The sequence below is a fragment of the Lissotriton helveticus genome, chromosome 6 (assembly GCF_964261635.1).
Source record: "Lissotriton helveticus chromosome 6, aLisHel1.1, whole genome shotgun sequence".
NCBI classification, from domain to species: Eukaryota; Metazoa; Chordata; class Amphibia; order Caudata; family Salamandridae; genus Lissotriton; species Lissotriton helveticus.
The window spans coordinates 3,704,566-3,718,981 of record NC_136067.1 but is presented as its reverse complement, the minus strand read 5'-3'; the positions used below and the strand labels follow the sequence as shown (position 1 = coordinate 3,718,981).

The 14,416-nt window shown below is 51.3% G+C and overlaps 1 protein-coding gene across 1 annotated transcript in view; it reads left to right on the top strand.

The window, feature by feature from the left end:
* LOC144761554 (extracellular calcium-sensing receptor-like) overlaps positions 1 to 14,416 on the top strand; it is a 193,066-nt gene that overhangs the window by 155,200 nt on the left and 23,450 nt on the right. The window lies entirely within an intron of this gene.

Genomic DNA, 14,416 nt, shown 5'->3' with positions numbered 1-14,416 from the left:
CTTAAGAGGTCGTGTTAAGCGAGCTGTTTCACCACATACAATCCTGTAATATCAAATGAAAGGACACCACACAAGTATATATTATAAAAATATATGTGTTTATTACTAAAAACAATCCCCAGTATTCTTTATGAATAAAGGGGCACAAGCGTTAAATCAAAAGCACTGTTTAAACATACAAGTTGCACAATTATGGATGAGGGCGGGTGGCCACTCAAACCATATACTAAACAAGTGGTATAAGAGAGGCCACTCGAACAGTGGTTAGGCCTAGGGCCTAGGGAATCGCTGGGAGCAGTCAGGACAAGCAATGCTGAAGTCGGGAATGGCCCTCGGGATTCGGGAGATGTGCGGAAAGCGCACGCATGCACCAATGTTAACCAATGGTGCGTAAAAGTCATAGAGTTAAAGTTTAAGGACACTTCCGCTGGACCTAGAGGAACAAAACTTAACACACAGACCCTAGAGGTGTGCACCAGTGTGGGAACACCGGCGGAGCAAAGTTACCTCACCCACAGGAAGTGGGTGCACAGGGTCGAAGTGGCGTCGGGTTTTGACACGCAGGCTCTTGGTGCTTGAAGCTGAAAGGGCTGCAGGCGGTTTGAAGATGAAGTGTCCGGTGGAGTCCAAGGGTGGACTCAAGTTGTAGAGTACCTGAAAGCAGAGGGGACAGAGTCTGGGTCACTCAGCAGTGACCAGGGTAGAACCAGGACGGAACCAGGCAATGTCGGGCGCAATCAGGTGGTCGTCGAGGAGCTTCTCTCCGCTGTCACGTGAGCTCTGGGGCATCTGCGACGTCCAGGAGCAGGTCACGATCTGTCCCACGCAGGCTCTCACCGTCGGTGCAGTCGGCTTCAAGTTTGGAGCAAACAAGCCTTGGCAAGAGCAATCCACGCGGGATCGGAAGATTGCTTCTCACTCGGACCAGGAAGGTCAGAGTCGGGGCTCCTTTTCAGGGGAGCTGGTGTGGATCTGGAGCAACCAGATTCACGAGTCTTCTTAGTTAGTTCGTCGGCACAGGGACCACTAGCCGGCTGGCAAGTGACCGGGCCAACGCGTTGAGCCAAATAGAGCCAAAGGGCCCCACGCAGCACTCGTCGAGTGTGGAGGGCTGAACTTCGGCTCAGGAGCAGCTCAGGGTGGGGGCTTCTCAAACCCTGGTGCACAGCTTCGAGGGTCACTCGTGGGCTGCACGGTCAGCGTCTCGTGGTCAATTCAAGATGGCGTGCCCCACGCTTCCGGTCGCCTCCACGGGTCTCAGCTCTGCAGGGACTGTGGATCGGGCTGTTGGAAGGCAGGCAAGCTTGATCTCGTCGATCTCAGTCGCTCGAGTTCCGGCGGGAACTGCAACTAAGTAGACGTCGAGGGCTGGATGGTGCCTGCTGCTGCAGGGTGGTCACTCCTTGACCACAAGGGAGATTCTTCGGGCTTCCACGTTGAGATGGAGGTCCAAGGGTCCAGAGTTTCGTTTCTAATGTTTCTTCCAGGAAATCTGATGTGCATTGGCACTGCTCCCACTCTTATTCCAATCTGGGGGGCGTGATTACCTGCTAGGTCCCCTCCTATGGGTGGGACCCAGGAAGTGGGTGGATACACCCCCTTCCTTTGATCCAGGCCGCCCTGGCACGAGGGCTGGAGTGCCCCAGAACCGGTTTGGCCGGATTATGCAAGGGGCAGCCTTGTGCGCCCCAGGCAGTGTCTGGTTTCTTTCAAACCTCCCTGCTACAATCCACTATCTCCTGTCTGGAGGGCGGTGACACCCTCCTGTGACAGGAAACCCTTTGTCCAGGACCCATTTGGTTGAGTTTCGGTCAACTGCAGGGGTCCAGACATTTGTCTGTGGCAGAGGCATCCATTTTGTGGATCTTAAGGTCTTTGGAGAAATTAACCGCATTTAAGTGAAGTAACATGTCTTACCCCTCTAGAGGGGTGGAATGCTATCCCCGTCGCCAGAACTGGCGAGGGGATAGTATTCCAAATCGTATGACACCTTACACGACATGTTTTGATAAAGCCAAACCAAAGTTGCTATTTAACCGCGAGGATTATAAGGCACTTAAGAGTATATGGTATGGCATTATCCTGAAACAGCTTAGGGAGTTGTTCCCGACAGCTGCAGACAGGCTCAGCTCATGCTAGAGCTCCATCTCACATAAAACCACGCACTCTGCCTCCAGGATTGATGAGGCCTTCCATAGGAGTGGCTCACAGGTTTACATGTGTCCAGATATAGGTTTAGATATAGGTATACTATACCTAAGCAAGGGGTGATTACACCACCTTACCCCAGCTGAGTGATCAGCCAGTTGTGTCAATTTAAGAACCAGCCAGGGGTGGCAAAAGATATGCTGCAGCCCCTGGTAGGCCTTGGTGGCCCCTATGCCCTGGGCACCTATAGTGCATTATACAGGGGCTGACAAGGAGTCCATTTCCAATTGGTATGTGCCTATAGCACATGTATCATTAATTTAGTGAGAGAACAGCAGGCTGGGGGTCTGATCAGCAGGCCCACAGCCTCAGTAGTCGAAAACCAGTGAAGCAAAAAGCTAAAATTTGGGGTGACCATAGGATAGCAGACCCTACTCTCCTACACAACCCCCCCCCCAAACGCAGGGACATTAAACTAACCTTGACCAGATAAGTCTTCATGTTCTAAGTGGAAGTACCTGGAGAGACCATCTGCATTACCATGGTCAGTCCCTGGGCGGTGCTCCACTGTAAAGTCCATCCCCTGTAGGGAAATGGACCACCTGAGCAGTTTGGGATTTTCACCCTTCATCTGATTAAGCCATAAGAGGGGCTTATGGTCTGTCTGCACCAGGAAGTGAGTTCCAAACAAGTAGGACCTCAACTTCTTTAATGCCCAAACCACAGCAAAGGCCTCCCTCTCAATGGCTGACCAACGTTTCTCTCTGGGAGTCAGCCTCCTGCTAATGAAAGCAATAGGCTGGTCTTGACCATCTTGATTAAGTTGTGAGAGCACAGCTCCCACCCCCAACTCAGAAGCATCTGTATGTACAATGAACTGTTTGGAGTAGTCAGGACTCTTCAGGATAGGTGCAGAGCACATGGCCTTCTTCAGGTCATCAAATGCCTTTTGACAGCTAACTGTCCACTGAACCTTTTTTGGCATCTTCTTGGATGTCAAGTCATTTAATGGTGTCACTATAGACCCATAGTTTTTCACAAACTTTCTGTAATACCCAGTCAGGCCCAAGAAGGCTCTGACTTGTGTCTGGGTAACTGGAGGAGCCCAGTCCTGTATGGCCTGGATTTTGCTTTCCAGTGGCTGAACCTGGCCTCCACCTACTAGGTGGCCCAGGTATACAACCTTACTCTGCCCTATCTGGCACTTAGTGGCCTTGATAGTTAGGCCTGCCTTTTGCAGGGCCTCCAAAACTTTCTTCAGGTGGATCAGGTGATCCTCCCAGGTGGAGCTAAAGACAGCAATATCATCTAGATATGCTGCACAAAAGTCATCCAACCCAGTAAGGACTTGGTTCACCAACCTTTGGAAAGTGGCAGGTGCATTCTTCAAACCAAAGGGCATTACCACAAATTGATAATGTCCACTAGGGGTAGAGAATGCTGTTTTGGCTTTTGACTCCTCAGCTAATCTGATTTGCCAGTAGCCAGCTGTCAGATCAAATGTGCTCAGAAACTTGGCAGAAGCCAATCTGTCAATGAGCTCATCTGCTCTTGGAATGGGGTGAGCATCTGTCCTAGTGACAGCATTGAGACCCCTGTAGTCCACGCAAAATCTCATTTCTCTCTTTCCATCTTGGGTATGAGGTTTTGGCACAAGGACTACTGGGCTGGCCCATGGGCTCTCTGATGGCTCAATCACTCCAAGCTCTAACATCTTTTGCACCTCAGCCTTGATGCAATCCCTGACATGGTCAGGTTGCCTGTAGATCTTATTCTTCACAGGCAGACTGTCACCAGTGTCCACTACATGGGTACACCAGTCAGTCTGGCTGGGTGTGAGTGAAAACAAATGCCTGTGGGCCTGCAAAACTTGTCTGCAGTCCATCTGTTGCTGGTCAGTGAGGCTGCCTGCCAAGGCTACTCCATCAACTGAACCATCATCAGGGTTCTGGGAAAGCAGGTCTGGGAGAGGGTCACTCTCTTCCTCCTGATCCCCATCTGTGGCCATGAGCAAGCTCATGTCCTCCCTGTCCACAAATGCTTTCAAACGGTTCACATGGATTACCCTGTGAGGGCTCCTGGGTGTTCCAAAGTCCACCAAGTAGGTGACTTCTCCCTTCTTTTCAATGATAGGATAGGGTCCACTCCATTTGTCCTGGAGTGCTGCTGGAGCCACTGGCTCCAGTACCCACACCTTCTGTCCTGGTTGGAACTCTACCAGTACAGCCTTTTGGTCATGCCAAGCTTTCTGCAATTCTTGGCTGGCCTCCAGGTTTTTGGATGCTCTTTCCATGTATTCAGCCATCCTGGAGCGGAGACCAAGTACATAGTCCACTATGTCTAGTTTGGGCTTTTTGAGAGGTAACTCCCATCCTTCCTTCACCAAACACAATGGACCTCTCACAGGGTGGCCAAACAAAAGTTCAAAAGGGCTGTAGCCAACCCCCTTCTGTGGGACCTCTCTGTAAGCAAAGAGCAGGCAGGGTAAAAGAATGTCCCATTTCCGCCTGAGCTTCTCTGGTAATCCTTTTATCATGCCTTTAAGGGTCTTGTTAAATCTCTCCACAAGCCCATTGCATTGTGGATGATATGGGGTGGTAAACTTATAGTTTACTCCACATTCCTTCCACATTGCTTTCAAATAGCTGGACATAAAATTGGTGCCCCTATCTGATAACACCTCCTTTGGGAAGCCCACTCTTGAGAAAACTGCAATGAGGGCTTTTGCCACCACAGGTGCTGTGGTGGTCCTCAGGGGAATAGCCTCTGGATACCTGGTGGCATGATCCACTACCACCAGTATAAACCTGTTCCCAGATGCTGTTTGGGGGTCCATTGGACCCACAATATCAATTCCAACTCTTTCAAAGGGAACCCCCACCACAGGTAGTGGTATTAGGGGGGCCTTTGTTGTGCCACCTGACTTACCACTGGCTTGGCAAGTGACACAGGAGCGACAAAACTCCTTGACATCCTCTGACATGTGAGGCCAGTGAAAGTGTGAAACAAGCCTGTCCCACGTCTTGTTCTGGCCTAAGTGTCCTGCAAGGGGAATATCATGGGCCAAGGTAAGAAGGAACCCCCTAAACTGCAGAGGTATGACCAACCTCCTGGTCATGCCAGGCTTGGGGTCTCTAGCCTCTGAGTAAAGGAGTCCATCATCCCAATACACAGTATGGGTACCTTGGGCATCCACAGCAGCCTCAGCAGCAGCCTGCTGTCTGAGGGGTTCAAGGGAAGGGCAATCTAATTGAGCCTGACTCAGGTCTGCCCTTGAGGGTCCCCCTGTCCCCAGAAACTCAACCTGGTCAGGTTCAAGCTCCTCAGAGACAGTCTCCTCTTGGACTGCAGAATCAGTTTCCTCTGAAACTTGATCCTCAACCTGGGGCAAGGTGGAAGGCTGAGCCTTTCCTCTCTTGCTCCTTCTCTTGGGTTGTGGTTGGTCTATTGTTTCAAGATCCACCACTGGTTCAGGAAGGCACTTCTAAGCCTGAGCCCTTGTCATGGCAAGGACATGCTCTGAAATCCCTAGCATTTCTGCATGAGTCCTGTACTCCACTTCTGACCATGCTGAGCTTTCAAGGTCATTGCCTAACAGACAGTCTACTGGTAGGTCTGCACTCACCACAACTTTCTTTAGGCCATCAACCCCTCCCCAGGAGAAGTTCACAACTGCCACACTATGGGAGGTAGTGGAGTTGCTGGCGTTGGTCACTAAGTAGCTCTCACCTAGTACAATCTGTCCAGGGTCCACAAAGTCAGGTGTCACCATTGTGACACTGGCACATGTGTCCCTGTAGGCTTGAGCCAGTTTCTCATTAATTAAGGGAGTCTGCCTGTATTTGCCCAGGTTACTGGGGCTTACTGCAGTGGGCAACTCAATGTCCACATCATACAGGAGAACTGCCTGTGTAGGGATTCTGACTAGGCCAGATCCTACTTCAATACCCAGGGTCAACCCAGCTACACCCTTGGACTGTGTTCCACCACTGCTTACTGTACTTGGGGTTGCAGTTGCTTTAGGAGCTGTAGTGGTGGGAACTGGATTTGCCTTGGTGCACTCACTGCCCCAGTGTGAAACTGATTTGCAGGTATTACACCAAGGTGTCTTTGGACCTTTGTTCTTCTTCTTCTTGTTTCCATTTTGGGAACCACCCTCCTTACTATTAGTTTGGGGGCCTGAAGACTTCTGGTCTTTTTCTTTATCTTTCTGATTCTGATTACCACCCTTCTGGTCTGTTTTCTTCTGGTCACCACCTTGGTTCTGGGGTTTCTGCTTAATCCTTGTTCTGACCCATTTGTCTGCCTTCTTTCCCAATTCTTGGGGAGAGGTCAGATCAGAGTCAATAAGGTATTGATGCAACAGCTGGTTTGTACAGTTATTAAGGATCTGTTCTCTCATTATAAGATTGTACAATCCTGTATAGTCTGAAACTTTACTTCCCTGCAACCAACCCTCCAAAGCCTTAGTGGCACACTCAACGAAATCAGTCCAGTCTTGAGTCTGTGCTTTTTGGGTGTCTCTGAACAACAACCTGTATTGCTCAGTGGTTAGGCCAAACCCTTCAATAAGAGCACTCTTCAAAACAGAGTAGTTTTTGGCATCCTCAGGTCTAACTGTGAGGAGCCTGTCCCTCCCTTTCTCAGAAAAGGAGTACCATAAAATTGCAGCCCACTGATCTTGAGGAACCTGCTGTACCATGCAGGCTCTCTCCAGAGCAGTCATCCATTTGTGGATGTCATCCCCTTCTTTAAAGGGGGGCACAATTTTTGTCAGGTTTCTATTGTCATAGCCCCTGTCTTTTTCTCTTGGAAAATTGCTGCCACCAGTGGCATCTAAGCCACTTAATTTCTGCTCTCTTGCCAAGGTAAGTCTAGCTTGAGCCAAGGTAAGTTTAGCTTGAGCCAGGGCTACCTCCTCCCTCTCTATCTGGAGTCTGACAGCCCTCATTCTGGCCCTATGCTCAGTCTTTTGAGAGGCAGTCATACCTCTCTCAGATTCTCTGGAGGCACTAGAAATATGAGAGTCCCCTGAGGGAGATCTCACTCTTCTGTTGCCTGGGAGAATAAGACTGTGGGATCTGGGGAGGTGCTGGCCCTCTCCATTTCCCAGTAGGTTTAAATTGGCCTGGCTAAGCCTGGCAAATCCAACCTGGCTACCCTCCTGACCCTGGTCTTCTGTGTCCTCAATCTCTGAGTCCTCATCCACCTCTTCTCCTTCTTCCTCCTGAGGGGTACCAGTTACAGCTGGGTTCTCTCCATCTCCTGACCTTAGGGGAATTCCTTTCGCCCTTTCTAATCATCCTGTTCTAGAATGGCTATCAGGATTGGACAGGTGGGGCTTCTGCCCCTTTTTAACCCTCTTGATTTGCACAAGGCAACCAAGTCCTTTCGGGTTAGCTTGTCATAGCTGGAAGTTGCCTGGGTAAGGTCAACTGTCACAGGAGTAGACCCTGAGGCTTTTCCTGTGTCAGACATGACTCTAGTGTGGTGTAAGTGATGCACCTACCTACACTAGGGGCCAGATGTAGGTAGGGTTTTACCGGTCGGTAACGGCCGAATTCGGCCGTTACCGACCGGTATTTGGCATTTGATATGTAGGGGCAGGTAAACAGGGAAAATCGGTAATTTTACCGATTCGGTAAATATACCGGTCGGTAAATTTACCGACCGGTATATTTACAGAATCGGTAAAATTGATATGTAGGTGGGACTCTTCTGAGTCCCACAAGGCCTACAAAATCGGTATTTTACCATCAAATTGTATTTGATGTTAAAATACCGATTCAGGTGTGCATGCACATGTGTGCATGCACACCTGTGCCATATGACAGGCAGACCTGCCCTTAGGGCAGGTATGCCTGCCATATGGCCCCCGAACCTTTTGTGGGGGTGCTAGAGGGTGTCAAAGTGACACCCCCTGCACCCTTGTCAAAATCGGTATTTACCGAATCGGTAAATACCGACCGGTAATGCCCCATTCATTCCTATGGGCTTCAAAGCCCATAGGAATGAATGGAGCATTACCGGTCGGTATTTACCGAATCGGTAAATACCGATTCTTAACGATTCGGTAACTGGAACATCTGGATGTTCCTACATACCCCCACTTCTTATTTACCGATTCTTAATTACCGAATCGGTAAAATTCGGTAATTAAGAATCGGTAAATAAGTTTTACCTACATCTGGCCCTAAGTGTTTTCCTACTGTACCTTACTAGTGAGTTGTAGTCAGGGTGTGCTAATCCCTTCAACCTACAACTACTAAGTTCAGTAGAACTTAATATGCTAAGCTTTTGATTTTATATGTACCTAGAGGTACTTGATGTGATCTTTCAATTTGATACAAAGATTGCAATGGTAAAACAACAGCAAGCTCAAATCCGCACCGCTGCTCACCAATGTGAGAAGTTGGCCTGGTAGGGGATGTTTCCAATTCTGGAACCACCTACTACCTGACCAAACAATCCCTTATGGTGTCTGGTTGTAAGTCAACCTTATTAGACAAGCTATCCTAGGGGTAGCATGGACTAAGCAGCCTAAAGGCTTAACTTAAGAGGTCGTGTTAAGCGAGCTGTTTCACCACATACAATCCTGTAATATCAAATGAAAGGACACCACACAAGTATATATTATAAAAATATATGTGTTTATTACTAAAAACAATCCCCAGTATTCTTTATGAATAAAGGGGCACAAGCGTTAAATCAAAAGCACTGTTTAAACATACAAGTTGCACAATTATGGATGAGGGCGGGTGGCCACTCAAACCATATACTAAACAAGTGGTATAAGAGAGGCCACTTGAACAGTGGTTAGGCCTAGGGCCTAGGGAATCGCTGGGAGCAGTCAGGACAAGCAATGCTGAAGTCGGGAATGGCCCTCGGGATTCGGGAGATGTGCGGAAAGCGCACGCATGCACCAATGTTAACCAATGGTGCGTAAAAGTCATAGAGTTAAAGTTTAAGGACACTTCCGCTGGACCTAGAGGAACAAAACTTAACACACAGACCCTAGAGATGTGCACCAGTGTGGGAACACCGGCGGAGCAAAGTTACCTCACCCACAGGAAGTGGGTGCACAGGGTCGAAGTGGCGTCGGGTTTTGACACGCAGGCTCTTGGTGCTTGAAGCTGAAAGGGCTGCAGGCGGGTTGAAGATGAAGTGTCCGGTGGAGTCCAAGGGTGGACTCAAGTTGTAGAGTACCTGAAAGCAGAGGGGACAGAGTCTGGGTCACTCAGCAGTGACCAGGGTGGAACCAGGACGGAACCAGGCAATGTCGGGCGCAATCAGGTGGTCGTCGAGGAGCTTCTCTCCGCTGTCACGTGAGCTCTGGGACATCTGCGACGTCCAGGAGCAGGTCACGATCTGTCCCACGCAGGCTCTCACCGTCGGTGCAGTCGGCTTCAAGTTTGGAGCAAACAAGCCTTGGCAAGAGCAATCCACGCGGGATCGGAAGATTGCTTCTCACTCGGACCAGGAAGGTCAGAGTCGGGGCTCCTTTTCAGGGGAGCTGGTGTGGATCTGGAGCAACCAGATTCACGAGTCTTCTTAGTTAGTTCATCGGCACAGGGACCACTAGCCGGCTGGCAAGTGACCGGGCCAACGCGTTGAGCCAAATAGAGCCAAAGGGCCCCACGCAGCACTCGTCGAGTGTGGAGGGCTGAACTTCGGCTCAGGAGCAGCTCAGGGTGGGGGCTTCTCAAACCCCGGTGCACAGCTTCGAGGGTCACTCGTGGGCTGCACGGTCAGCGTCTCATGGTCAATTCAAGATGGCGTGCCCCACGCTTCCGGTCGCCTCCACGGGTCTCAGCTCTGCAGGGACTGTGGATCGGGCTGTTGGAAGGCAGGCAAGCTTGATCTCGTCGATCTCAGTCGCTCGAGTTCCGGCGGGAACTGCAACTAAGTAGACATCGAGGGCTGGATGGTGCCTGCTGCTGCAGGGTGGTCACTCCTTGACCACAAGGGAGATTCTTCGGGCTTCCACGTTGAGATGGAGGTCCAAGGGTCCAGAGTTTCGTTTCTAATGTTTCTTCCAGGAAATCTGATGTGCATTGGCACTGCTCCCACTCTTATTCCAATCTGGGGGGCGTGATTACCTGCTAGGTCCCCTCCTATGGGTGGGACCCAGGAAGTGGGTGGATACACCCCCTTCCTTTGATCCAGGCCGCCCTGGCACGAGGGCTGGAGTGCCCCAGAACCGGTTTGGCCGGATTATGCAAGGGGCAGCCTTGTGCGCCCCAGGCAGTGTCTGGTTTCTTTCAAACCTCCCTGCTACAATCCACTATCTCCTGTCTGGAGGGCGGTGACACCCTCCTGTGACAGGAAACCCTTTGTCCAGGACCCATTTGGTTGAGTTTCGGTCAACTGCAGGGGTCCAGACATTTGTCTGTGGCAGAGGCATCCATTTTGTGGATCTTAAGGTCTTTGGAGAAATTAACCGCATTTAAGTGAAGTAACATGTCTTACCCCTCTAGAGGGGTGGAATGCTATCCCCGTCGCCAGAACTGGCGAGGGGATAGTATTCCAAATCGTATGACACCTTACACGACATGTTTTGATAAAGCCAAACCAAAGTTGCTATTTAACCGCGAGGATTATAAGGCACTTAAGAGTATATGGTATGGCATTATCCTGAAACAGCTTAGGGAGTTGTTCCCGACAGCTGCAGACAGGCTCAGCTCATGCTAGAGCTCCATCTCACATAAAACCACGCACTCTGCCTCCAGGATTGATGAGGCCTTCCATAGGAGTGGCTCACAGGTTTACATGTGTCCAGATATAGGTTTAGATATAGGTATACTATACCTAAGCAAGGGGTGATTACACCACCTTACCCCAGCTGAGTGATCAGCCAGTTGTGTCAATTTAAGAACCAGCCAGGGGTGGCAAAAGATATGCTGCAGCCCCTGGTAGGCCTTGGTGGCCCCTATGCCCTGGGCACCTATAGTGCATTATACAGGGGCTGACAAGGAGTCCATTTCCAATTGGTATGTGCCTATAGCACATGTATCATTAATTTAGTGAGAGAACAGCAGGCTGGGGGTCTGATCAGCAGGCCCACAGCCTCAGTAGTCGAAAACCAGTGAAGCAAAAAGCAAAAATTTGGGGTGACCATAGGATAGCAGACCCTACTCTCCTACACCCTCCATCACTTCCGATGCAGGGTCCATACCCCTCTGATGAGCTCTCCCTTAAGTGCCCTCTGCCCCTTCCCATGCAGGGTCCGTACCCCTCTGATGAGCTCTCCCCTAAGTGCCCTCCGTCACTTCCGATGCAGGGTCCGTACCCTTCTGATGAGCTCTCCCCTAAGTGCCCTTCGTCCCTTCCGTTGCAGGGTCCGTAACACACTGATGAGCTCTCCCCTAAGTGCCCTCTGTCACTTCCGATGCAGGTTCCGTACCCCTCTGATGAGCTCTCCCCTAAGTGCCCTCCATCACTTCCGATGCAGGGTCCATACCCCTCTGATGAGCTCTCCCTTTAGTGCCCTCTGTCCCTTCCCATGCAGGGTCCGTACCCCTCTGATGAGCTCTCCCCTAAGTGCCCTTCGTCCCTTCCGATGCAGGGTCCGTACCCATCTGATGAGCTCTTCCCTAAGAGCCTTCTGGCCCTTCCGATGCAGGGTCCGTACCCCTTCTGACGAGCTCTCCCTTAAGTGCCCTCTGTCCCTTCCGATGCAGGGTCCGTACCCCTCTGATTAGCTCTCCCTTAAGTGCCCTCTGTCCCTTCCAATGCAGGGTCCGTACCCCTCTGATGAGCTCTCCCCTAAGTGCCCTCTGTCCCTTCCGATGCAGGGTCCGTACCCCTTCTGATGAGCTCTCCCCTAAGTGCCCTCTGTCCCTTCCGATGCAGGGTCCGTACCCCTTCTGATGAGCTCTCCCTCAAGTGCCCTCTGTCCCTTCCGATGCAGGGTCCGTACCCTTCTGATGAGCTCTCCCTTAAGTGCCCTCTGTCCCTTCCGATGCAGGGTCCGTACCCTTCTGATGAGCTCTCCCTTAAGTGCCCTCTGTCCCTTCCGATGCAGGGTCCGTACCCTTCTGATGAGCTCTCCCCTAAGTGCCCTCTGTCACTTCCGATGCAGGGTCCGTACCCTTCTGATGAGCTCTCCCTTAAGTGCCCTCTGTCCCTTCCGATGCAGGGTCCGTACCCTTCTGATGAGCTCTCCCCTAAGTGCCCTCCGTCACTTCCGATGCAGGGTCCGTATCCTTCTGATGAGCTCTCCCCTAAGTGCCCTCTGTCCCTCCCGATGCAGGGTCTGTACCCCTTCTGATGAGCTCTCCCCTAAGTGCCCTCTGTCCCTTCCGATGCAGGGTCCGTGTCCTTCTGATGAGCTCTCCCCTAAGTGCCCTGTGTCCCTCCCGATGCAGGGTCTGTACCCCTTCTGATGAGCTCTCCCCTAAGTGCCCTCTGTCCCTTCCGATGCAGGGTCCGTATCCTTCTGATGAGCTCTCCCCTAAGTGCCCTCTGTCCCTTCCGATGCAGGGTCCGTATCCTTCTGATGAGCTCTCCCCTAAGTGCCCTCTGTCCCTTCCGATGCAGGGTCCGTATCCTTCCGATGAGCTCTCCCCTAAGTGCCCTCTGTCCCTCCCGATGCAGGGTCTGTACCCCTTCTGATGAGCTCTCCCCTAAGTGCCCTCTGTCCCTTCCGATGCAGGGTCCGTATCCTTCTGATGAGCTCTCCCCTAAGTGCCCTCTGTCCCTCCCGATGCAGGGTCTGTACCCCTTCTGATGAGCTCTCCCCTAAGTGCCCTCTGTCCCTTCCGATGCAGGGTCCGTATCCTTCTGATGAGCTCTCCCCTAAGTGCCCTCTGTCCCTTCCGATGCAGGGTCCGTACCCCTTCTGATGAGCTCTCCCTCAAGTGCCCTCTGTCCCTTCCGATGCAGGGTCCGTACCCTTCTGATGAGCTCTCCCTTAAGTGCCCTCTGTCCCTTCCGATGCAGGGTCCGTACCCTTCTGATGAGCTCTCCCTTAAGTGCCCTCTGTCCCTTCCGATGCAGGGTCCGTACCCTTCTGATGAGCTCTCCCCTAAGTGCCCTCTGTCACTTCCGATGCAGGGTCCGTACCCTTCTGATGAGCTCTCCCTTAAGTGCCCTCTGTCCCTTCCGATGCAGGGTCCGTACCATTCTGATGAGCTCTCCCCTAAGTGCCCTCCGTCACTTCCGATGCAGGGTCCGTATCCTTCTGATGAGCTCTCCCCTAAGTGCCCTCTGTCCCTCCCGATGCAGGGTCTGTACCCCTTCTGATGAGCTCTCCCCTAAGTGCCCTCTGTCCCTTCCGATGCAGGGTCCGTACCCTTCTGATGAGCTCTCCCCTAAGTGCCCTCTGTCCCTCCCGATGCAGGGTCTGTACCCCTTCTGATGAGCTCTCCCCTAAGTGCCCTCTGTCCCTTCCGATGCAGGGTCCGTATTGTGGAAAAGTAAATTTTGCCATGTTGTATGTGCCTACGTGTTCCCCATATTATGCTATATGTGCATGATCGATATGCATGTATACCCCTCTGATCGATTAAAGACGCAATTACAGTTGTGTCCATTTCTAGTATGCCAGTTTCCAGTTCTCGTGAAAGCAACGAATATTAGGCTCATGTAAACCTACGTTGCTACATTTTACAGTGTGCACGTTAACTCATTGAATTGTCCCCGTTTCTAGGCCTCAAAAGGGCCCAGACTCAGATTCAGCTCCTGTCTCCTGAACCCTCTCCGAGGAGCGATACAGCCCCCACCTGCATCCCTGACCCCTAGCTTACTTTCATGCCTCGCAGTGCCCGGCCCGGCCTGGCTCTGCCTCCCAGTCTGCCAAGAGTATGTTATGATTCTAGTTATCAGTCCGGCCCTCCTTCTCTGCATTCCTAAGCTACTGAATCGCATCAATAGTTTCTGTCATGGTCTAGCCTTTATGTCTCCATGTAAGAGAAATACTGTATTAATATTCATAGAATATTCCTCGTACATGCAATACATGTAGAATTATGCACGCACCAGTCTTAGTGTCTAGTAGCCTTTGCCCTGATAACTTTTGGATTCTATCAATATGTACTCCAAACACCAGATACCAGATATGCCTTAGGTACATGTCGCTCTGACACTCCAGACTTTAGTCTCCTCTTCTAGCGCAGAAGTCATAGCCCCCAGTTCTCCCTGGTAACACGTCATTGCCCGTTTGCGCGCACCACTAGGTTAAAGGTCCCAGCTGCTCAGGTAGCCCCCTCCATGTTTCCGCCCCGTTTATGACACTTCTGTTACGTTTACATCACATGTCTATGTATAC